Genomic DNA, 25,638 nt, shown 5'->3' with positions numbered 1-25,638 from the left:
TCGTCGTTGTCAACGTTGATCGCAAGATTTACTCGCTCAACATTGAAAGTTTTGTTGAGTATTTCAGCAGGCCTTATCGTGTACGCGACATGATTTTTATATATAGAATGCGATAAATAATAAATTATCGCAGCGATGCGTGAGGAACAAAAATGTCTTTCTATTCTCGGGCAGTCAATTGAGTTTGGTATGTTCAGTGCTGTAAATAATTATAAATTCGAACATATTTTCTGTATACGCTTTATGCAGCACTTGTACGTTTTATACTGTTTTTAGTGTTGACAGTGTCAATAGTGTCATATCATTACTTTTCTCCAAATAACAATTTAAAAATCTTTCTTGCTGGATCCGATCGACTATCTCAAGCAGTGTGATACTTGCTAGAGGTAATGGATTCAAAAAATAATATAGAGCAATGTTGTTTGAAGGAAAATAATAATGCATGGCTGCTAGAGAATAAAAAGTCACTTTTGTGAATGTGCATTGTGCAAACAGTAATGACACTCTTGGGTTTTAGCTCGCATATCGCTGCGATAATTTACTATTTATCACATGTTGGATATATAGCACACATTACAAGCTTTGCTGAAATACTCAACAAAGCTTTCAATGGTGAGCGAGTAAATTCTGTGATCAACGTTAACAGAGACGAAAATGAATAAAAGATGAGACACTTTAAGATTCGTCCGTTTAATAAAAATAAAACAAAAAAAATCAGTTATATAAATACATCATAAATCACTCTTACAGGCATGGAAAGATAAAAGATGATGACTTTTAATTTTTTAGCTATGCGTCATTCCGGAAAATCTGAAAAAATTATGAGTTAATAAACGTTATAGGTAGCTTCTACTATAAAAACATAGATGTTGTCATTTAATAACACCAATAGAAAATTGCTATTTTCCATTTCAATTATCCTTCCTAATTTTTAAAAAATAGATTCCGCACTGAAAAAATGTGGGAACACCACGGCTATAGTAGCTCAGATATTTTTCACAATTTTTTATAGGGTAGAACAAAAGAAACCAAGCATAGACTGTAATGTTTAGGTTAATAAGTACCCTAATAATAGGAGTAAGGTACTAAAAGTTTGTTGAAATGCTTTTCTCAGCAAGTTCTTTCGATTGACGTATCATTAGTTTAATTTCGCTTAGAGACACCTTTAACAACCACTGCTTTTTTTTTCATTTAAATATAATTTTAGTTCCAAAAATTCAGCTTAATATTTTATCCCTTCAAATTGCAAAAAATATTCTATTCCAATAGGAAGCACATTAATTATGCCACAAACTTTCCATAATAATCTAATAATAGGCTTTATGAATCTCTAAAAACTTGCTTTGAAGGTTAATTCGTCGAACCTTCGCCTACCTCTTTTTGTTCCATTTAACGACGTCTATGAAAAGTCTACTTTAAGAACGAGGCTTCCTAGTAATATCATTAAACGCTTTCGCTCATGCATAGATCGCGTAACGAACGAAGGTTGCGCTAGGCCCTTGGATTTCTTCCAATCTGGCAATCGTCCTAGCGACGCGAATGTTTTGCAACGATTTACATCTGAAGGAATATCGGCTGGTAATTACTTGTTGAACGTTTCTCTGTCCAAGGAATGTGAACAATTACGCGGTTGGCTCGGGTGTACATTTTATGTTTGCGTTCGTGACTCGAATATGTTGGAGAAAGACTACTTTCTAGTATGTTGTCTCAATGAAAATGTGCAAATGCAGTATTCGATGATTATACTAATCCACCAAGTAAATCATCCTAATTTATACCGTGGCTCTAAGCATAAAAATTAAAATTAGATTATAATAGATGGAAAGAAGAATTCTAGTGAATATATGTTTCCAATCTTATAGTTTTAGTAAATTTATTATTTTATAATCTTTGAACATTAACCTTTATGTATAGTAGAGCCTCTCTTATCCAAACTAATGGTAGTATAGTAAATAATGAATTAAGATTAATTGACAGATTCTTCAAATATTTATGGATCCAATATCTTTTTGGCTGCTAAGTCGCATAATTTTTTCAACATAAGTAACCGCATAGATTTACATTCTTTTTGTACTTAGAGCCGTCGAAGTTTTTCCTCGAATGCCACGAATGCTTTGACAGGAGAAAAGCGCGTCTTAATTATCACGTTCGTTTGCTTTTTCTATTTGCATAAAATCGTCATTATTGACGTCGCATCGTCGCAATAAAACCATTTCATTACATCGGTATATTTGAACTTTTCCTATTATTCCCGGTATCTGAGAAATCTATGTGTTTTAGATAATTGTCAATACCACGTTTTCGTTTTTTAGTGTCTGCAATGATGGCTTTTCAACACCATCTATTTCTGTTAATTCCGTTGCATCCGCATTATTTTCGAGCTTTTTAATTATATTGTATTTTATTTATAATCAGAATTTTCCTAATCGAATAAGAGAAAAAATACATTGTATATGAACAGTAATTCGGATTAAGTTTGGATTAAATTCCTCGTAAAGAATTTTTCAAATATATTTGTCTGATATTTAATTATACTTTTGTTGCTATTTTAGTATTTAATATTAATCCTGCTCTTTCCCGATTGATTTATGGGAATTTGGGTGCTATTGCATGAAAACGTGTGTATTGAATAAATGAATAATGGAAATGAGTTCAAAGGAAGAACGTTTCAAACGAAGTATCGTATTGGAGCATCAATTAATACGGTAAAACGTGATTGTTTCTCTCAAGAGCGTAGCCATAACGAGGAAGAAACGGAAATTCATAAGAACTTCTCTGGTTTAAAAGCGTCATTCCTGGAGTATAACGTTTCTTGGAACGTGTTATGCTATAATGTTACATTTGTCTCGCGATAAAATAGGAAAAATAAATCTCTGGCATTTATGATATCGTTAGAACGCGGAAAGTCATAGAATGTCATTCACGAAATTAATATTGTTACTATGTTATATGTGCACTATGTTTAATAGTAGCATGACAAGCTCTTTGCTAATTCATCTATTGGAGTTATTTGCAGAATTAAGATTAGAATTTTACCTTAGAATCTGTCATAATCTCAAAGTGAAATTACTATGGAGACACGTGAAGTAATTAAACCACCGTTGAGTAATCACATAGTTTCTAACATTTTTGCAGAAGAAATATCTAATTTCACATCTGTTTTTAGCATACAATAATTGGCAAGTAAGAAGTTGCTACAAGCATCTCATATAGAATTACGTAATTCTGTCAATTTTAACGGAGAACGAACAATAATTGCAATATTGTATTGTAAATAAAAAAAAAAGTTTATTAAATCTATGTCTAATATTAAATCATCTAAGAAATAAAAGAGTACATTCATAAGCCATTATGTAACATGTGTGAAGTAAGTGTACAAGAAATTATACAACGCACAAGATGTATAATGTAGGCGATGAGAAATCGATATTTATCATTTCAGTGCCGAAAGTTACTCTGTGGATCTCACAGGATCTATGGGATCCAAAGTTCATAAAATCATCTATTAATTATTAATTAACTACTGCGCTGAATTTTTGATACTACGTTGCTCAGATTTCATAGAATTAATGTCATAATGTAGGATCGCTTGCATCTTCGTTCTAACGTTAGGATTAAAATAATACGAAGCATAATGTTCACGATTTATCGTCGATGATGACTTATTGTGTTACGAGTGCATACTGTAACAAAATGTTACAGCAGAATGGATACAGGCCTTAACAATCGGGTACTGCGAGATGAGAGTGAAAGTAGAATTGAAATCCTCCACACGATATATCTAGACTGTGTACTTGCATTTTTGGATTCTTTTTATTTGCAACACGGTATTGCAATTATTGTTCGTTTTTCGTTAATATCGACAGAATTATGTCATTTTATACGAGATGCTTGTAGCAGCTTCTTACGTGCCAATTATTGCATGCTAAACACAGATATGAAATTAGATATTTCTTCTGCAATTATGACGACATATATCAGAATGAAGGGCCGAAAAATGAATAAGAAGATACAACAAATATTCACAATCGTTCCATGTTTTGCACTGATATTGTTCAGAATGATTTCCTAACCCCAATCATCTCAATTTGTTCTACTACTAATAATGAATACCAACTACTACTAATAAGAATCATTCCAAAATCGACGTGAATCTTTTATTTTACAAAATCCATATGTTTCTTAACATTTTTTATATAACGATCCAAAGTATTGGAACAAAGTTTGTGACATCGAAAGAAAATAAAACTTTCAGACCCTTTCTACTGAAAACTTTTATCAAAATGTGTAACAAGCATCTACCTAAAAGTATTCTTCTCAAAGAAACTATTACTAGCTGCAATCAAAAGATTGGTCAGCTATTATATTCTAAGCATCCTTCCTCGATAAAAGAACATTCACACCTACGCGTTATAGACTTACATAATAGGAAACTATTTGTCGATTTATCTCGAAAGGAAGATCGTTCCACATACCTAGATTCACAGTAGCTGTGTTGCAAACAAAAGTTGCCATACATATTCATAAGATTACAACAAAGGGTTCATCGCGTAGAACTGTCGGCGCCTCAAGGTGACCTCATCCTTTATCATTTTAATATTTAATAAGGCGAGCCGCGTGAAAGTGCACTGCTTTTCGACGTTGACGTCCAATATGTCGATACGAAGAAGATCTAGCGTTTGAAATAGAGAAACTGAATAGAAATCGAGATTTTTCCCTACTGAAAGTTATGAGCGTTAGAAATTGTTTCTACAGTACGAGAAATCATAAAACAACGCCGAGATCAAACGGGAAGATTTTAGTGTAAAATCGAGCGACAACAAATTGTTCAATTAAATCTTAAAATCGTTCTTCTATAAAGGACCAGAAAAATTACTTATCGTTAGACTGCGGATTTTTATGTAAATTCATAGTTTTGATATAATTAAAAAAATAAAACCTCGGTCGAAAATTGTTTAACCTATCGAGTATTACAGAAAACGCTATGTCTTGGATATTCGATATATTTTTTCATACTACGTATGTGCATTTTGTGAAATCTTACGCTTTCCAATTTCCTATAAATATATCAAAATCTACGTGTCTTACTTTTCACCTATAATCTTCGTATACCAAACAACGTAATATACAGCGATTTAATCGTCGATACACGCAATACTCTAATTATTTCCAGCAAGGTATAGGATTAAGCAAAATTAACGCCTACAGGAGCGTATAAATACAGCTTTCAACAGCCGTAAAGCCAGCGTGAATGGTACAATGGAACATTATGCAGCGCGCATCCGCTCAGTCGAGGATGTCGATGCTTCCAAATTAGTGAAACGGAAGTGGAACAGGTTCCACTTTCGCCATTCTCCATTAAGCGCAAGAAAGTGGTTTGTCACCATGATTAGAAGTTCACGGACATACTAAACAGGTGAAGTTCGCACGGTGCACGCATTGTGCACTAACCTAATTGACATTCTCCTTTATTGGATTTCAAGGATAGCGAAAGGGAAATTTATCGATTTATCACAAACAACTTTGCCTAGTCATAGATGTAACGGTGTTAGGTTTTAAGCTATTGTTCCAAACTATTTAAGACAGGACAGTAATTCCGATTCGACCATTGGCGCGCGATAAATATTTACTTTCGTTCGAGCGTAACGTTAGAAAGTCTCGTGGAATTAAACGATCGTAAACACCATCGGATGTCCCTGCACGCTCATTCTTGCGATGCTGCTCCAAGAGAGGCATACTTATACCAAACGTTGTGTAATAAGTGTTATGCATCGAACGATCGTATGGGGCAGACATAAAGCGAGATGTACGACGTCGTGGTCTTCTGAAAGGTACATTTCGTAATTTCGCGGGTGTGTAAGTCACGTGCGTGTCGCCGTATTTTATTCCTTAAGAATCGCTTGGAATTGATGTGCGTTCGATGGTACAGCACACGAGACATTAGAAATTGCAATTTCGGTGGGGGAATAATGAAACGTTGAACGTTAGACACAGAGGATACGCACGTAACCGTTCATTTGCGAATAATTTGTTTTATAAGATGTTGTTACGTATCTATCGATGGCTTTTATGATGTTAATTAAATGACAGTTAAGGAGTTATTTAAAGACTACTGCGTACAATGAATCAGGTAATTCGTTAGAAAGTCGAAAGTCCGAGTAGATCGAATAAAAGAAACTTATGGAAAATATTTATCTCTCATAGAATTTTGTTACAGATAAAGAAAAAAAGTATCAAGAATCAACGAATGATTTCATATTATCTGGTAACATTGTCAAACTCGAGTCAGAGATGCTGTTGTGATAGTCATGAAAAAATTACCAGCTTTCTATGTTCTAAAACTTTTCACCTATCTTAAATATGGTCTTCCGACGTATATTTATGATGCTTTTTAAAACACCACTTCTCTAAAAGCGATTTTTCAAAATAAGAATAAAAATAAGTAAAAATAGAAGAAACCAGGATATCGTAACTTTTTTTAACGATCAATCCTAACGTTTACGTCACAGCAACTACGACGAACGTGTCGACTGTCATCGATTCGAAACAGCACCTAACCGCAATGACGATCGCTCGAATCGCTCGAAGCACGTACCTTTCGCCTTTCCTTGTCGAAGAAACGATGCTTTGAGGATACAACAGAGTCCAAGAGGAATATCGTCGAAGAGGAAACCTTCGTTACAAAATTCGATGCGTTTCCGTGCGCGCGCGATGAGCAGCCGCGTCATGAAAAAAATCACGATTGAAAGAACAATCGAGCGCTCGCGGGCGCTGCGATTCAGTTGTCGTTGGTACAAGAAGCGAGAGATCTACGTGACGTAGAGGCAAATGGGGAGGAATTACTTAAGTAGCGTGGTCGTGTGGTCGCTGGGGCCACGAAAGGAATCTTTGCGCAATGAATTAGACACCGGAAGCGGTGCCACAGACGAATTATTCCCGGGTGAGATGTCTTTTTCACCGACCATCGTCTAACACGAATTTTATATACTTTGTCCTATACCGCGATGGATTGAAATATACTACACGACGATATTTAATTTTCATAAATTATTACGTAGTATTTGTGCATTTTCTCTCTCACAATATTATCCAAATCATTCGTATTGTTGAAAATATACTTTTTCCTATACCGCGATAGATTGAAGTATACTGCACGACGATATTTAATTTTCATAAATTATTACGTAGTATTTGTGCATTTTCTCTCTCACAATATTATCCAGATCATTCGTATTGTTGAAAATACATCGGTTCGTGAAATCTATCTTATTTTAATCGTTGTTAAAAATTGAGCAACATCGATAACCACTTTTGACTACCTTGACGCTTATATGTTATACAATACAATCGTTACGTATTTTTGATATGCAAGTTCAAAGATCTTTCTTTGATCTCTACCTGTATTTTATGCAGAAGCACTATCGTGCTTGCGATATTAATTAGTAGCAATAGCGTAATATCAGTTCAGTTGTGATATAAAAAGTTATTCGATGGGAGAATTACTTAGGTTGCAGAGAGTTTATGCTGTAATGGTTTCGCTTCCTTTACGTCGAGATTGTGGAATGTGTATAGAAATCGAGATTGATATCATCGTGTGGATGATGGAAGGAAGAATAGTGTGTTTTGTACCGTGGAAAGAAGCGATATTTTCTGCGAAGAGTTTGCCAAGTGTAATACACTATGTGATTCAGAAGATAGATAGTTATTCTTGTCTTTAGGTATCTATGTTTGCTGAGAAATTTTTATTCGTATACCGCTGTATGTGGCTGCTCGCCAAAATCATAAAAGATTTTTAAATAAATGGAACTTTCTTCTAAAATTTCTCATTAAGTTCAGCATAAAGATACACACGAAATTGCTAAATTTTGCAGAAGTTCTACAGAAATCCTAGTGACTCCGCAAACATGTAAATTATTCGTTACATTAGGCACTCCGTATAATTATCGACTTTCCCGCACCCACTTTCATCACCGTACATTAATTTACGAGCATAACAAGTCGATTCCCGCGATTTAGCTAAATCGAGGCTAGTTAACTGAATTCGCAATTCGTATGCACGTCTCAAGGCTTCTAAACGCGACTTGCGTTCTCTAAAAGACAAAGAGTTTAGAGAAAGGGAAAGAGAGAAGTATAATAAATGATTGTCACAATTATAGCGCTCGTGAATCACGATGCACGTGCACTTTAAACGACGTGACTGTTATTTGCTGGTCTATCAACTTCGTGTCCAATACGGTTCTCAATGTCTACTCCTAAAATGGTACGTCTGAATGAAAGAAACGAGAACAGGTCGTTGAAACTGGATTTCATCTAACAGGTTCGATCCGAAACTTTTGCCTACTTTGGGGAAATGAAGCGATTGATGATAATGCACTGAAAGTGAATTATCACGACTTGAAATAATTTTCCAGGTCACCTTTTTTTATACCTTAAATCGATCTAACGTGTAACTCAGAAATTGTTCGAATTTTTTTAGAACTCGTTTTTACTCTGTCTATCTATGTTATTCTATCTTATTACTGGTAACTTCATGTTGGTATTAAATTATTCATTCGTTAGAATCGTTAATTCTTAGTTGTCAGATTAAAGAATAATCATCTACGATATTTCTTCAGAAGCAAATTATAATGAAGACACTAAGAAACTAAACAATAGACGAGATTCTTGTGACTAATCTTTATGATTAAATTTGTTATAAATAGCCGTAAGTTCGTGGAGTCAAAGCTATTGAACTCATGGTTTCTGGCACAGACAACCCTGAAAACTTCAAACACGCAGAGGTAGATAACTTCAAACATACATAACTGCATCTCATACAAATGACTTCCTATTCTTCGAACACTAACTTCGATGTGACTCATAGTGTTAAAGCATGAATAATCGAAGATTTCATGGGATCACCAAAAGTTCTCAGAATTATATCAGGTTATAACTCTTCCCTGTGTGGTCCACCCTGTACGATATATCAAACCTACAAGAACTCTATTATGAGAACTCGGTTATGTCTCACGAATTCCAAGCAGCGTACCAGGAATTCTTTACAGTCAAGTTTGTCACTTGCCAGACTCGTAAAAACGCATAGTTATACAGGGAATTTCCAGCTTTTTCCTTACTGCTTTTTATCAAATCAGTAACTGCTATCAAAAATGTACTTTCTACGATATTGAAATTCGATGTCGTAGAAATACATGGAACGCACGTAACAAAAGATCATGGCATCTCCCATAAAGCATGATATTTATGAGAAATTTTCAAGATACACAAGTACACGAAATGCACACGACAAGCAAAATAGAGCATTTTCTATAACGTCAAACAGGCAAAACTTTCACAAGTAGAAGCTTTTCGTCTAAACTCTATATTTTTAATGACGTTAATAAAAATATAAATTTGAATAAATATCCCGCATTAGCCTGGATTCGACGTATACATTCCATGTATCGGACCTGAGACATACTTCGACTCGTATCATCTAATCCTTCATTCTCTGTAAAGATACTTTGATCCATCTTACAACAATGCCCCTTGTCTTTCACTTCGGCGAACACATCAATCTCGTCCCTCGGTAACACGGGTGCAGATGAAAATGACGTGTTCCCTTCATTCCCAGCATTGCTATCGTATGACGGATTTAGAAAGGGAGACACGCAATTCGTAAATAGAATCCGCGGTCCCGTCCAACCTGGTCGCGATCAATTTTCTTCCTCGGTGACTGTTTCATTGGTTAACGGTAACGCACTTAACGTTACTAATACGCCTGAAATGCATAAATGATTGCGCACGCGTTCGCGCCATTACTCAGCGACGCGTGCCGGCTGCACGTGTATTTCAAGTGTATCGAATTTACCTGATCATCGATCGATCGCACTCGATATTCGTTAAAAATTTAATTTCTCGTATTATTACTTAAACTTGCCACTGCGATGAAAAATAGGTGTTTATGGCCACCTGCCACCACTGCGCCAAATGCGATGTACGCTAATAGGACACGCTATTGACGATTCTTGCCAGGTATAACGTGGTTTAATTGTCTATTCCGCATACAGATCTGAGGGCTCTGTCCTTTTCAACTACCTGCATTGGGACATTAAAGAGCCTTGTTTACCTACAGTACCGGACATGGATTTAAGACGACTACCTTCCTGGTAGATTATCGCGCTATATTATAGATAATAAACAATCGATAAATAACCAATACGTTGTAGATAATAACTGAGCAAATAAGCAATTGTTCGTTATCGAATTTCATCCTATTATACGCTATTAAACTTCGATTCATCGGAAAATAATACTTTTCCTAAATCTTGTACTGTCCAGTTATACTGTTGCACTTGTTCTCTACAGTCTTGTTGTTCGGCGTAAACAATTCACAGTTTCTGGCTGAATATTGGATAACTTCAAGTTGTTGATTATTTAGTACCGATAATATAACGACAATATTCAAAAATTGTTGTCTTCAATTTTTGTCTGCTACTGTAGATAGATGGCGCGCAGCATTAAGTAATTCGTATCATTACTTAACTGAAATAATTCAGAATTTTTCTACTAATAAATTTTGATATATCAAAAATGAATAAGAATAGAAAATTAATCATTTTAGTCTATATTTATGTACAATAATCACGATAAGTTTATAATAAATGTTAGTAACAAAAAAAAAAAAAATAATAATTTTCTAAAACTAACAATATTTAGTGTAAAAACGTAGCGGCAATATCTAATCAAATAAATTTGAAGCTCCTTTAACAATTTTAGAACTATATCGCCAGTTGAGCCACTTAAATTCATTGGAAAATAGATCTATGGAGTCTATAAACCAATAAATCATCCTTTCTAGACCATTGAGCTACTAAATTTCATTCATTAACCATTGTGCAACGTGACAAAACCTATGAAAGAACTGCATAAATTTTTACATACACCGTTACCGATCTACTTCTATTTGTCGATCGTTCGATCGATCTTTTTCATGCACGCATGTACGAACGAACTCTGTGTGAAAACTTTTGCGAATGTCGTATTACAAATTCATGATTTCAATGCACAAGTGCATAGGGATCTTACTTGTATTCTGTCTCTGACAACGGCTGGGTAATTCGTTTGATGGATGATTCAATAAATTGCGTCCGTGCCTGGGATACAATTTTGTCGTGTCGTTGGTAGGATTTGTGCGTACGAGTTAAATGTATCGTTACATGTATCGATCGTGTTGTACATGAGAATGATACTTTTTACTGATCGTTGCATTACATTGGTAGAGTTTATTAATATGGATGCTGTTATATTGCAGTATTATTCTTGTATATCGTTATGTTGGCATCATTATGTTGTTGAATATAATATCGTTCTATTATTATGTCGTTACGCTGATGGTTCCTGGGATGTTACAATATCTACTCAATCTTTATATGATTGCACTTTTGCCTTGTTTCTCTCGTGTTACCGTGTTATTGTATTACATTCGATCGTTTTTACTTGACATTTACTCGCTAACGCGCAGAACCTTCTTTCCTTAATAATTAATGTCAATCGTAAACTATTAACAATGTTGGAGAACGTTTCGATCGAATACAGTTCTTCCGTGATATAATTATGAATAACACCAGTAACGATTGTGTAATATGATAAATATTTTGTTGAAAAAAGTCGAGATCCATTGAAATGAGAAAACGAGATCTCTTTCTGCAATAAACTTCTTAAATACAAACGTAATCAAAGCGAGAGGCTCGATGTCCATCGTTGGTGTGCGAATTATACGAGGGTCAAGAAGTCCAGCTGGACTTACCCTACCGGATCACCCAAGTTTATTCCACTTCCGTTAATCGACATTCCCCTCTACATCGTAGAGACTATCCCTTCCACCATGAAACTAATTGTTATGGGTCACTGACTGAATACTTGTTGCAAGACAGCCAAAGATAACGCGAGCCGCCGACGTTGCCGTTCCAATCACCGCCACACTTGTTGCCACTGCACACTTGTTGCACTAATTCCATCGAACAAACGATCCTGTGGTGTCGTCCCTAATTGTTCGCTTGAATTTATCTTTCTATCATTCCAGTTTTTTTTTTTATTAGAGTCAAAAGGTTGATTGTATATTGTTATGTCATGGTTATATAATAAGTATAGATATATTACAAATAAACTGTGTGTGTATGTGTGTGTGTGTTTATGCGATTTTATGTTTTTACGAATACGAAGAAATGTAATATCTCTTTACGCTGATAATAGGACGGTAAACGTATTAATTTTATTTGTATCTTTTCTTTGAAGTCAAGGCATATTATGCAGTTTCATAGAACTTTTATTCAAGATAGTATAATTTTATGGAGATACTGAGTTCTGTTAAACCATTGTACGATCAATTTTATAGTAAACTTGAAAACTTTTGTTTCAATTCACTGAACATCGTAATAATTATTAAACATTCGATATTCTGCTTATTTTTGCCTATTATTTTCGCTTATAAGTTTTGCATAAATGCATAAACGTCTATTATCTAATTGCAAGGAACTGAGTCATTGATCCAGTAAATAGAGAGAAAAGCGTTTGAGATGTTAAATCAAAGATTGCTGAGAATTTAAGTTCATTAAAATTACTATGGTTGCATGTTTTAATATTAGTTAATAACTAATTATGTTATAAAATTAATACTCAAATGTCAAATGTGAAACAGAAAGAAAGGAAGTTAAAGGTTATATGCGCATACGATTTCCAATGCATAATAATATGCATATTTAATGATATATAATTGTATATGCGATACACGTCATCCTTTTAATCGCTTAAGCTCTATGATCTCTGACGAATGAACTCAAGAAGCATCGTTGACTAAAATTTCCGATAACATGTCGCAGAATCTGCAACGTATAATATTACGGCTGCGTTTCTCGAATTTATTGCTTTATTAAGAACTGATAAATTCTAAATTTAAGTATATACTTGAAACTAGTTTCTTACGTTAATACGGAAGGAAATTTCTACCTCCTACTTTTCTAAAAATAAAGAATTAAATATTGCAATATCTATTTTGATACATTATTAAGAATAAATTGACAACACGTTAAATAATCGCAGTAACAAATATCGAACTAAGGAAGAAATACGGAAAAATATATCAGAAATAGAACCAATCAATGAATTACTTTTTTTATCATTTGTACACAGTTTCACGTGATAGGAACATTTAAATTGGTTTCTCGAATCCAGGCTGATAGAATATGATGTTTCCCTTTTTGTTACAAAACATACGCAAAGAGACCATGGAAAAATCACAGCACGAAGCCACGTGAAATATGACGCCGTAAAGGGGGAACACGTATATATCTAAAACGAAGTCATTTGCGTGCAGCACTTTGTGTCAGCAACTCGTACTTTTTATCACAAAGCGTACATTTGTTTGCTATAATAATTATATCTGCAAATTATATCTCCGTAAATGAATTACGACCTTCGACCTTAAATAATCGTGAAAATTGCACAACTTATCCTTGACACAAATTGCTAATAATAATAATTGCTAATAGCTCGATCAATTTTATTATTGCATAACTTTTTAAATATCCTTTATATGGAAAACAATTGAGATCTCCACATCTTTGAAAGATACAGATAAGGAAAACTTATATTAGAATCTTAGTATTCACCTAAAGTTTATGTTCGCGTTATCTCCGAACAAAATAACCTGAATTGCTTATTTTTCGATAGCAAAGTGTGCTTGTCAAGTGTAAAAGAAAATCTAATTGCACTAAACTATAGTAATCAAACAGTTGGCAAGAAAATATTTGTTGTTATCTAATGAAAGTTTCGCAACCGATAACCATGGGTCATCGGTGATCCACGAAGTATGTTAATTGTAGATATCGTGACATCGTTTCCACTCTCTACTTTTTATCCAACCTCGATACGTTAAATAACAAATGTACTAATCAAGCATTCTATTATTAGTTCGTTCAACATTAATAAGACCTCGATATTTACGCAACATTTTCAATTGGGAGCCGAATAAGAGAATTTGGTGGATAACGCGGTCGAGGTCATTCACTCGACCGACGTACCATATGTATGTAAATTAATTGCGAGACAAACGCGGTCTCGAAAAGCAAATGTTCCTTTTATCTGGCGACAAGACAAATTATGGATATTTTACAGCCAGGAAATCAGTCTGCAAACAGCGGCCTGTGTTTCGAGCTCAGCAACATGACCACGTTAATCGCTCGCTATTATAATGATAACTGGAGCAGTTCACTTATTAAATTACTCATGTTTGTGACTTGCGACACTTGCATCTGAACCTTCGTAACCTCGTTCGTAGACGTTTCGAAAATCTCTATTAGACACACGTCGATTGGAATCCTTAACGAACATTAAATATTAATGTACGATCAAGTCGATTATATTCACACGGAGTTGCAAAGCTTTTCAAAGCTTTGTTAATTCTTTTACGAATAGAAGTAAGAAATTGTATAAAACGTAAGTTATTTTGAAAGCCTTGCTTCTTTCGTATTCCACATTTTTCTTGCAACTTCTTTTCTAAAATTTAAAACAATCTATATTTATATCTATGCTATAACTATGATTCTATATTTATTGAAATTTAATCGAGAAATTCTGGAACACGATCGGTGTATTTAAAGGAGAATTCAAAAAGAACGCGATTGAAAACATCTTTTTCGAACGTTTCATGATATTTTCAGCGACACGAATATTCCTGTTTTTCCGATCTGTTTTCATTCGTATACGCGAGTCTCGCTTTCACATAGAATTCTGTAATAAAACGTACGTTTATCAATGATATGTCCTCGAATAAACAAACATACACTTTGCAGCAATATCGTTATTTTACAATTAAATTATTCGTTAAATATTCCATGATAAACGACTTCGCACCTCCATGTTGTCGTATCACGACAATCAATACTGTGAATCCGGTGTCATCCGTCGCCAACGAGCCATGATCCATTAGCTAGCATCCTAACAATTTGTGTTTACGACGCGCCACGCTCGCAGGAATTACACATACGTCAATATTGAACATGCCACCGTTTATACAACTGATTGATAACGAGTCCATGGTATCCATGATATCCGTCAGCGACTTTACGCGATATCCCTCGTTGTACCATCGAACCGCATATCGCCATTGTTAAACAGCTCGAGATTTCGGATATGCGACGAAATTTCCTTCTACTTCACTGCAATTACACCGGCTACGGAAAGTATCGCCATAAACACCTATTTTTCAACGAAGACCTTTTTTATCATTGAAATTTCATTTTCATAGCATCAAGTTTTTACAATCATACGAAATTATACTATTAAATAGCAGGAGATTTAATATATTCGTATTTGATTTAATTAATACGTAGATGCTATAGCAAATATAAGGAGATGTGGCTTCTTGTAGTCATCGTATGTATTTTTTGAAACGTCAGTTTTAATGAATTTTATATTTTATTTGCATATTAATGCTTTTTGACGTGTTTTCTACGTCTTGAACTGTGTCCTTAATTTGTAAATCATCTTCCTCGCTCTTATCTCGAAAGTCGAAGCAAGACGAGATTTTTGCAGGTTGACGGTGCAGTCTCGCTTATTATTCTTTGCATTGTCGTTACTGAACGACAGGCGAAAGAAGAATATTCGTATACCTTTTACATCTTCGGGAACCAACCTGGCATTTACGGAGACATTTTAAGCGTATCTTTAGAACCGTGGAGTATAAGAGCACCTCGTTCCCGCGAATACTTGCATGCATCCATACACTCTAGCGTACTCCACCGTTTCGAATCTCCCAACGAAGAAAAAGCAATCTCCTCTTCCATCTGCAGACCCTTAGTTCATATCGTATTAACGCGATTGCTTAGGAAAGATCAACGAAATTTCTTCGCTATTTTTCACAAGAGTAAATAAGAGAAGAATTCAGAAAGCAGCCTGGCACGTATCAAGATTAGTGACATTAAGAAAAGGTTAATATTTTTAAAGCAATAAATTCGAAAAATTTAAATATTAAAATAGACGTCTCGATTTGCCAATCTTTCTACAAAAGCAAAAAAGCAGTAATCGTCGACATTTTTCACGAGTGAAAAAAAGAAGATAAAGAACGCATTAGTAAGTAAGAATTTGAATGGCAAAATGAGGCATCGCTATTTATACCTGCTAAAATATTTCAATAAAAAAGGTAGTTCTCGTCAACCTTGGGCAAACTTTTAACGCGCATCTCCTCGTCGTCAATTTCCTTTACAGTCTTTCGTGTAATTTCGACCGTTTACGGCTATTCTACAATGTCATTGTGTTCGATCGTGGTTATTATTCGGAAAAAGGATAAAAAGAAGAAAATTGTTCGTGCAAGGTTGCACGTGCAATTCTCTTCTGTCCACTCGACAACACATCCCGTGACATTTGCATGACGACGCTTACGATCATCTTGCGCCATGGATCTCTTCCAAAGGAACAGCGCTGGAAGAAGCGAAGATCTAGTGCCGCATGAGAAGCCAATCGCGTCAGTGGTCACGTTTCCATCGGGAATACACGAGCGATTTTGCAACGGCTGAATACAGACTTTCAGAGCCCAACGTTTCGGAGGAAACCGCTTTCGTATGATCTTGCAGGCGGTCGTTAGTCTTCCGAGCGGTTACTTCAGCGTTGTTCAAGGAACATTGTGTAAACGCGAGGATTATTAAGGTTCGTTGCGATCCTGCTGATGCAATCCGGACGATATCGATTATTGATGTTTGAATGGTTTTGGTAATCTTATGCTCAGCATCTGATTGATCCTTCGACGACCATAAGTAAAGTAACGGATAAAAGCAAGTAAACGCAAGACGAAACGAAATTTGGAAAATTGAGAATTTGAAGATTTAAGAGCTTGAAAATTGAGAAATTTGAAAATTCGAGAATTGGAAAAATTGGAATATGTAACTCCCTATTACGTTATGATATTGAATTCTCTCGGGGAATTATTACAGAAGCAAGTCCACGTAACACTAATATCGATTGATAGCTTTTTAAAGCGATTGAAAGGAGAGCATATTTATACCTTCGATTCAATAACAGAGGTTGCAGCTAATTTTCACAAGACTTGTTGCAACGCTTTTCTTATATGTATGTATTATGTATATTGTACGAGTATATATTATCACCATTGCGAAAACAGGCAAATGAGAACAAATGTTGCGTTATGTATTATAGAAACGTATTATCACAGACAGGATTGTGAAAAAATAAAGAATTGTTTTAAGATATTAGAAGGTTGGTTCGATCAAATCATTTTTTAAATAAATTACAGCTATACTCTTCTCAATGAACTTCGAATGCAAAAGGATAAAAGGCAGGAAATAAAAACAGAGGAAAATGGTGGGAAAGAGAGGAGATAATTTTGGAGAATAACGTGAATGTAACTCGCGATTGGCACATTCAACGAGTCTAACGAGTTTGCCAAAAGATACGCGTTGCATTGTTACTTCACTAGAGAATACTGGGTAATCGTCGAGCGCGGAGGAAATAATGATTACAATGCTTTCTTGAGCTCTGCGAGTGGTGTGAATGGCTTTGAGACATTAACCTCGAGTCATTTTAGCGTTGAGCAACAATTTCGCGGTTTATACTTGATTTGTTACCACGTAACAGCTGACGAAGCAGAGCGGAAATCCTCGAACCGCGAAAAATGTTATCAACTAAATTCCTGTACACGCATAATTCTTCTTTATTTCTTCAAAACAATTTATATTATACGTCTCACGATTATTTATGAATAATATCTGCCACGCTTTATTCATCTAAATTGTCTCTTATCTTGTTTCTATGTTCATTCGAGCAACATTTTCTCATTTTATAGCCACGCTGTATTACAAAAGATTTGTTAACTCTTTTTACGCTTTTTAATTATTTGGATGAACGAGTGAACGATTTAGCAATCATTCTCTCCAGCGCAAAGATTTCCAATAATTCAATCGATTAAATTCTTTCCCATGAAAATTACATAACTTGGAAACATTGTTATTTCAGATATGCAAATAACAGTGTTTAAACACGATACTCTTTTATCGATCGCATTTACGAGCAAAAATGACAATGATCATAAAACAGGATCAAATAATGCTTCCGACATTTTCTAACTCCTCCAACCATGAGAATCCTTTTTAATTTGACCAAAAATCACAAGAACAACAATTTTCTTCCAAATTCTATTACTCTCGTACGAAGACTGCAATCTACGAGTCGCAGTATCAAATTGTCACGTTCCTTTACATCATAGTCTATCGCGTGTTATCAGCAATCAGAACCAATTAACGTCGAATACACAGCAATTAGTATTAATGAATCAATGCCTATTGTAATTCATACAAGCGCCTCGTATCAATTAACATCCAATCAGTACAAACCATTAACGCCACAAAAGTATGAACATTATCAAACCACCCTAACGAACATTCACTCATCTTGTTAAATCGCGCTGTTGCCTCATCAATTATTCTATACAGCAACGTAACAATCGATTTTATTGATGCGATCCAATCAGTTTCTATTTATACGGTTTCACGATATGTTGATACAGATAACCGTATCAATATTTCACGGATAACGAACGAACCGATCGATCGCGGCCAATGACGCGCGTAAGGTCGTCGATTTACCTGGCTAACACGACTTGAAAGTACAAGCTCCTGGTATTTTTCTTGCAAAATCCTGTCGTGCTCGCCGGTACTACTCCGAGACCGCTTGTTCCTGGTTGAAAATCTGGGTAACTGGTATAAGGACGGTCACCCGCAATCGTACCACGTGTTATAAATCGTTCTGTCTCGCTTTTCCTTTTAATCTGTCGCGAGCTTACACATCCGCATGTATTGATACTTGCGTGTATACTACGAATACATTATCATGCAAATGTCTATGATAGTAATCTTAAACGAATCTTTAGGTATTCTCTTTACGGTATATCAGCTATTCGTAGCTTCTTCCAGTTTGTAAATCTTTTTAGAAATACTTTTTTTAGAAATAGAAATTAGTCGTAGAACAGGTATTCTAACGCAATATTCTAAATTAAGTATTGGATTTTTATCGCGTGCATTTTCATGCACATGGGTTTGGAATGGGATTTGGAATGAGATGCGAGAAGAAAGGGAGTTTATCGTAAATAAAGTTTATTTAACAGTTATTTGACACGGTCCCTAAAAAAACTGTTGCTGTTGGAAGAATAAAAACATCGTAGGAAATACTAATCACTTCAATGTTCTACGAGGAAATTAACAATAGTTCTTCAACTAAAAACTTTTTATTGTTAGAATAAGTAACAATAGATAATACTGAAAATAATATGTAACAGGATAATATAATATAAGAGAAAAAGGAACGAGAGACTTAAGGTAGCATCGAGTATCTTATTATTCGTTCGTCGAAACAAAAAAATGTTTGATAGACGATAAGGAGTATCACACAGCATTGTATTGTACAATAGCAAGAATGTGGTAGTGTATGGTACACGAATGTGCGTGAAAGTGCGTCGCGATGCCAGTGATAAATGCAATGAGAACACCGTGTGGTCCGAGTTTTCTATAGCCTTACAGCTCGTTCTTTCTTTGATAGTTTCTGTTGCACCTGCGGCTGTTCCATATCGCCGGATCTACGAATCGATTGGGATAACGCGTCGATCCTAATGAACTCACGCTCGACGGTCAGTGTTGGTTCGTTATACATGTACACTATATACTCTGGTTGATTCATAGTAAACTGTAGGTTACTTTGTTTTAGGAGAGAATTAAAATAAGGTTGAACAGTTGCACGATTCTTTTCAATTTCGTTATGGTTTTCTTGGTAGACACGTGTTATTATCTGCACACGTGACGCAAATGCTAGAGATTTAGAGTGATTGCTGGTTGATTTATGCAATGCGTTAAATTGGTAGAAATGCTCGAAACCTATACACATATTTTATTTTAATTTATAAGTTAGCGGCAATATTCTAAAAATATAAATCAACGCTAACAGGATTCGTGTTCTATTCTTGGTTAATGACAATAATTTTTATCTCTTGTAATGTACAAATCATTTAAATTGATAATAAAGTACATATAATTTCATATGGTGAAATATTGCTATTAGCTTGAAATCGAAAATTGTTCTTTTATGTTCTCCTTATCTCTCTCCTTTATTTTTAGAATCTATAATCTATAGTCAATATTTTCATATCCTTCATCTTAATTAATGTTCCTCTATTGACAACTAGCCAATATTAAACCAGCAACGATCGCATAGTTTGAGTTACACCAGAATTTTCTTTCGCTTTTATCTTATGGCATTTTTATTTACAAATGGATCATTATTTCAATATCGAATCAGGTGACAGATTTAGTAGCGCTAGTCACATGTACTATCACTACTATTCACCGACAGTACCATCATCATCTCTACACGACATAATATCTCTGCACAATCGCTGGAACAGTGGTTAATGCGATTTAGCGACCGAAGCTTCCGAAAAAATGCAATTAGCAAAAGAGAAGATTCACATTTGCCAATTTCGCGTAACTAATTCGCGTTGACACGGTTTCGCGGACTCCTGACTCATTGTTCTAGTTCAATTTTTCTTCTACAAGTATACACGGTGGATATACTATCACGACACTCATACGTACGAACAGCAGATACTGTTTTATACACAAACGAGCATCGTCAACGAAATCGTTGCCTCGCCGTAAACGTATCCTGTCTATTAAGCAACTTACACAGGGAATAATTTCTATTATGACGCGCGTGCCCCCCTAATCGAGCTGTACTGCCACAGTGAAAGTATAATAAAGGCAATGAAAGTTCATCGTGATAATTGATTACGAAACCAACTGCTTCTGGCTCGATGCGTTACGAATTTGCGTAATTGTCGCGTGAATTTTAGTTCTCAGCGTCGAATGGGAAGTTGTTTTCATTTTAATAAAATAGATATTATATTATTAAATAAATAGATATTATATTATTTTATTTACATCATTATCAATGACCTGGAGATACCGTATCTTTAAATTTATAAATTATTTAATTTATAAATCCGATGACCTAGAGACAATACGTCTTTGGAATATTATTTTAGTTAGAAGTTAAAGATTTGCAGACATTTACCTTGACCAACATATCCGATTCACCTATCGAATAACAGCAGAGTTATCCTTGTACGATTTCGAAAATTTTGACCTTTATTCCAAAATTCTCTCGCATATCGAGCAATGTTCGATACTGATATTTAAAAAAATTCAACTTAAATTATTATAGATGTAAAAATCTGTTAAATGTGTTATCTGATAAATGTAAAAATCTTTGAACGTTCAATGTTAAAATTATCATATATTTTGCGAGCAAATTAGTGTAAGATTTGTCTATAAGTCATAAGATTTATTTCCACTCGTTTTTCATTATATTTCAAGCTCAATTTCATCCAAGGAATGCTTATCCCCATCCTGTCCTTTCTTCATAAGATCTATTTTACTCGCACAGTCTGTTGAGCTATTAATCTACCTTGCAACTTCCATGTAAATCCAGACATCTGTATATTACTGCTCAAATCAAAAGCCTTGTTTTTGCACGTGTTAAACACATGTGCTCAAGCGGAGTTCGAAGTACCCCACTGTTATTTGAAAATCGAAAGCAATCGAAATTATTAATGACTTACTTGCAAACTTTCCAGACATTATTCTTGTCAGATATGATTACTCTAGCAATCACTATTCTACGAGAGAGTTCTTACTATATGAAACATTATTCGACAAAAATCATATATATAAGCATTACATTTAAATAATTTAATAATTTTTATTAATTAATAAGTTGCGAAGTTTGCAGCATTGATATACGTAGCATAATATATTACTATATTATTATTATTATTATTATTATTATTATATTATTATAAAGAAAAATCTCTAACAGTTAAATGTTGTCATTCATAACGTCGAAATTCTTTTATAATTGCACGAAAACATAGAAATCAGCTAGAGAATGAGTCCGTTAATCCCCTAAGTACAACGAGTCCAAGGCTACGTTGTCGCAATACAACTTTCAGTGGGCTCTGAGGTCTTCAGCTTAGTAGCTAATTATTGCTAGATATTTGGAGGCTCATTCTTTCGAATAATAATATACAATTTCACAAACGGCTGTACTCGAAACGTACTGTCTCTATTAAACGCGAGATCATTTTCAGAATTTTCTAATTATTGCAGATAAAACAGAAAGAGATTGAATTCGAACATGTAAAAATACAAAAGAAAAGAAAAAATTGTAAAATTGATAAACAATTCTCTATAACAAGCTTTCCATAATATTAAGCTTTAAGCTTTTTCTCCGCTGCCATACACATACACATAGAACCTTCAAATACTATACATAATTCATATTTATTGGCAACAGTAATATATTAATAAAAATTAAATTTCTATATGAATAGAATTTCCCTGTACTACGTAATAACGAAACGATTATTGAAACATCCAACCCTAATCGACTACCACGTTCTCACCTTCTTATATTGTTCCTGTGAATTAGCCCTTTTTGCGCGTATCTGAATTTCATTCTTGTTTCAACAAACAAAAGTCTTGCGATATTTCAAGAAAAATTTGAACGTAAAATTGAGCAGAAATTCACGAGTATCGGTAACAGTTATCTGGTACATTCTTCAAATTTAAGACATTTTTCATTAGCAGGACGACACGATGAGTGAGAAAAGCGAAAGTGAACCAAGAAACGTAGCGAGGCTACTGCTATTATTTTAAATACGACAAGGTTCGCGCGCATCGCAGATTAACGGTTTTAGTCAATGCTAACGGTGCATCAAAACTAACCTAATAGACGAGCTTTTTGCAATCGATTCCGCAGCTATTGATTCGCCATTCGAGCATCGGTCATCGCGAACAATTCGGATAGAATTTCGGAATGCAATCCGATGGTCCCGCGGAATGTAATCCAACGTTTAGCGTAGCGAGAGGTTAAATAACGCGTTAGGTAAGTCGATACGCAATGTTCGAACAGTAGACTCACGTGCAGCTCGTGTATACATGTGCACCTTTATTTCGACGGTAAGTTCACTTCCTGAATGGAGACCTACTTTACCAAGTGGCTGACAGATCGGTTCCATGAGCTCGAAACGTATGAAGAAATCGTTTGGTGTTCGTTGAATGTGATTTTTATATCATTATAGATATACGTGCGAGTCTAAATATAGGTTAATGTTATGTTATTGTATTTATAACGAGTAATGTCTATATTTGTAGATAGTTAATAACTAGAAAATTTTTAACTACAGCTACAACAAGGGATGTTGTAATTTTTTTAGAAGAAACTTGATGACTTTAGGTTGGTTTAAATAATTTTCTAGAGTTAAATTAATTGAAGGACATCAGGTTTATAAGAGTAGTTGGCACTTGATGCAATTGACGAATTAATACAAAAGTTGGCAGGAGAACAATGATATATTTGATTATAGAGAACTATATACTTTACTGATTCTAAAGTTTTGGTTGGCATATGTGTACGTAGTTGTATTTGATGCGTAAGCAATGTTAATAATTAACCTTGGCCTGTGTCGTAATTTGGTTAAACTAATAATTAAATTATACATGTATGTAAATATATAATAAAGTTTTTGTTTCGTTAAATAGAAATCATATCCTCATTAACATAAATTGTTCCATCAATAATACACCAAGGAAATCAATAAAAAAAACCTATAAAAGATTTCTAGAAAGATAGTTAAAATATGTATGCAAATGTGTATGGATCACAAACATAATTATATGAAAATGCTATCAGAACTTTAAAACATCATTCAACTATTCAGATTTACTTTACATAGGATATATGGAATGATATTATCATAAATTTTGTTTATCTTGATCATTTTCAAAACTATACGTCAGAATATCTAACAAAATAAAATATCGTTTTGTATACATAGTGAGTTTGAAAACATGCATTGTAAGCAGCACGTGTTTTTTCAACCATTGATTCTCACGACTGAGCATATTCAATATTACATATACAGAATATTTTTCTTCGTCCCCCTTCTTTCTTTCATTTCCTTATTTGAATAAGATACTCGTGCTCAATTGAATTTTCATGAAAACGACCGAACATTGGATACGTTTCAAGAGCCGACCTTACCCCGATGCTAAAAGCAACAAGGTGCACGAAAGATGGATCAGGACATGAGTATGAAATAAAAAGATACGAAACCCTCAAATTCTCATTCATGGCGCCGCAGAGGCGACTGGGTATCTGATGACCAAACTATTTATGTGACGGTAACAACGAACTCTCATAAAGCAAAGGAGCTTTAATTAAATTTCCCACCTACCTGTTAAGAAATAATCCGCCTCATAAAAAAAATATTTCCATGAATGATATTATTCTATAGCCTATATAATGATCAGGGCCATCTTGCACAATTCTACTAACATTACGAAACTAACGAAAGAAGCCAGAAGAAGTTCCAAATTACAACTATTAATAAGTATCCTTGTATGACATTAACATTGTTTGGTAATAAAGCTAACGAAATTTCACAAGTCAGATTGGCAAATTATAAATTCATTATTCCATTTGATGAAAAATGATCAGATTGTAAAAAAGATGTCTACAATAATTTCTAACCTGTCAATCTACTAATACATATTATATATTGTAATTGATAAATTATTATGCAAGAAGAGATCCTGGTCTCGACATTATCCGTCGATATTATCGCGCATCGACTTACTTCGATTACTTCGACCGAGCAGTCAAGTTTCCCCTTACAAAATATTGACGTCAAATCGATAAAACTGCAACACCTGCATAGACTTAAAAACGAGCAATTGATAGGCTCACCTGGATCTCTTAAGGATTCTCCATCTCTCTTTGTTCCCAGTTACTCTTCCAATCTTGCCGCAACTATGTAGATCCACCAACAGAACGTATCAGCATTTCTTTCGAGACTCGTCGTTTCTCACTACTAAATCACCACTGTGGTTCTTTCAGACACACTCCTCGTGCACTTTGAGTTATTCTATCTCGTACCAAGTGACAAACATCCGCTTAACCTTACTTTGATAATATATTACATCAACGATCAAACTTGATCACTCAATGTCACTCAGTCTCCAATTAAATTCAAACCAATTACCACTTACTTTCTTCAAATTCATACATGCAATTTGTTAGAAATATTAATAGTTTGTGCGCGGATAAGACGTTGTCATTGCGCAGAATCGTACCGGCAGTTTACGCGGTCTTTTATTTCCCGCGCGTTGAATCGATCGTCGTGAATGCGACCATCGATCGATGTTGCGAATCTTTGAGGACAATCGATCGATAAAAAACGAGATCACCAGTCTCTCTCTCTCTCTCTCTCTCTCTCTCGCTCTCTCTTTCTCTCTTTCTCTCTATCTATCTGTCTATCTATCTGTCTTTTTCGTGTTCTGATCCTGAACGATGTATTCTCACGTGTGGCGTGTCTTTCCGTTCGTTCTTCTTGTCACGTTGGGAATCGCCGCGTTCACCACCGACAACGATCGATCGATCGATCACGATCGACACCGTTCTCCGTTGACGATCCCGACGTACCACGATCTCACCGTGAGCAGCGAGCCTTCGCGACTGCGGCCGCTATTTCGTATCTACTCG

The 25,638-nt window shown here is 34.8% G+C and overlaps 1 protein-coding gene across 1 annotated transcript in view; it reads right to left on the bottom strand.

Moving 5' to 3' along the window:
- LOC100741673 (torso-like protein) overlaps positions 1-25,638 on the bottom strand; it is a 34,013-nt gene extending 8,375 nt beyond the window's left edge. Inside the window, exon 1 of the mRNA XM_033321319.1 lies at positions 24,844-25,638. The gene's annotated coding sequence lies outside the window, so the exon portion shown is untranslated. The remainder of the gene's footprint in view (positions 1-24,843) is intronic.

The sequence above is a fragment of the Bombus impatiens genome, unplaced genomic scaffold (genome assembly GCF_000188095.3).
Source record: "Bombus impatiens unplaced genomic scaffold, BIMP_2.2 scf_0418, whole genome shotgun sequence".
Taxonomy (NCBI): Eukaryota; Metazoa; Arthropoda; class Insecta; order Hymenoptera; family Apidae; genus Bombus; species Bombus impatiens.
This window is presented reverse-complemented; position numbering and strand designations above follow the sequence as displayed.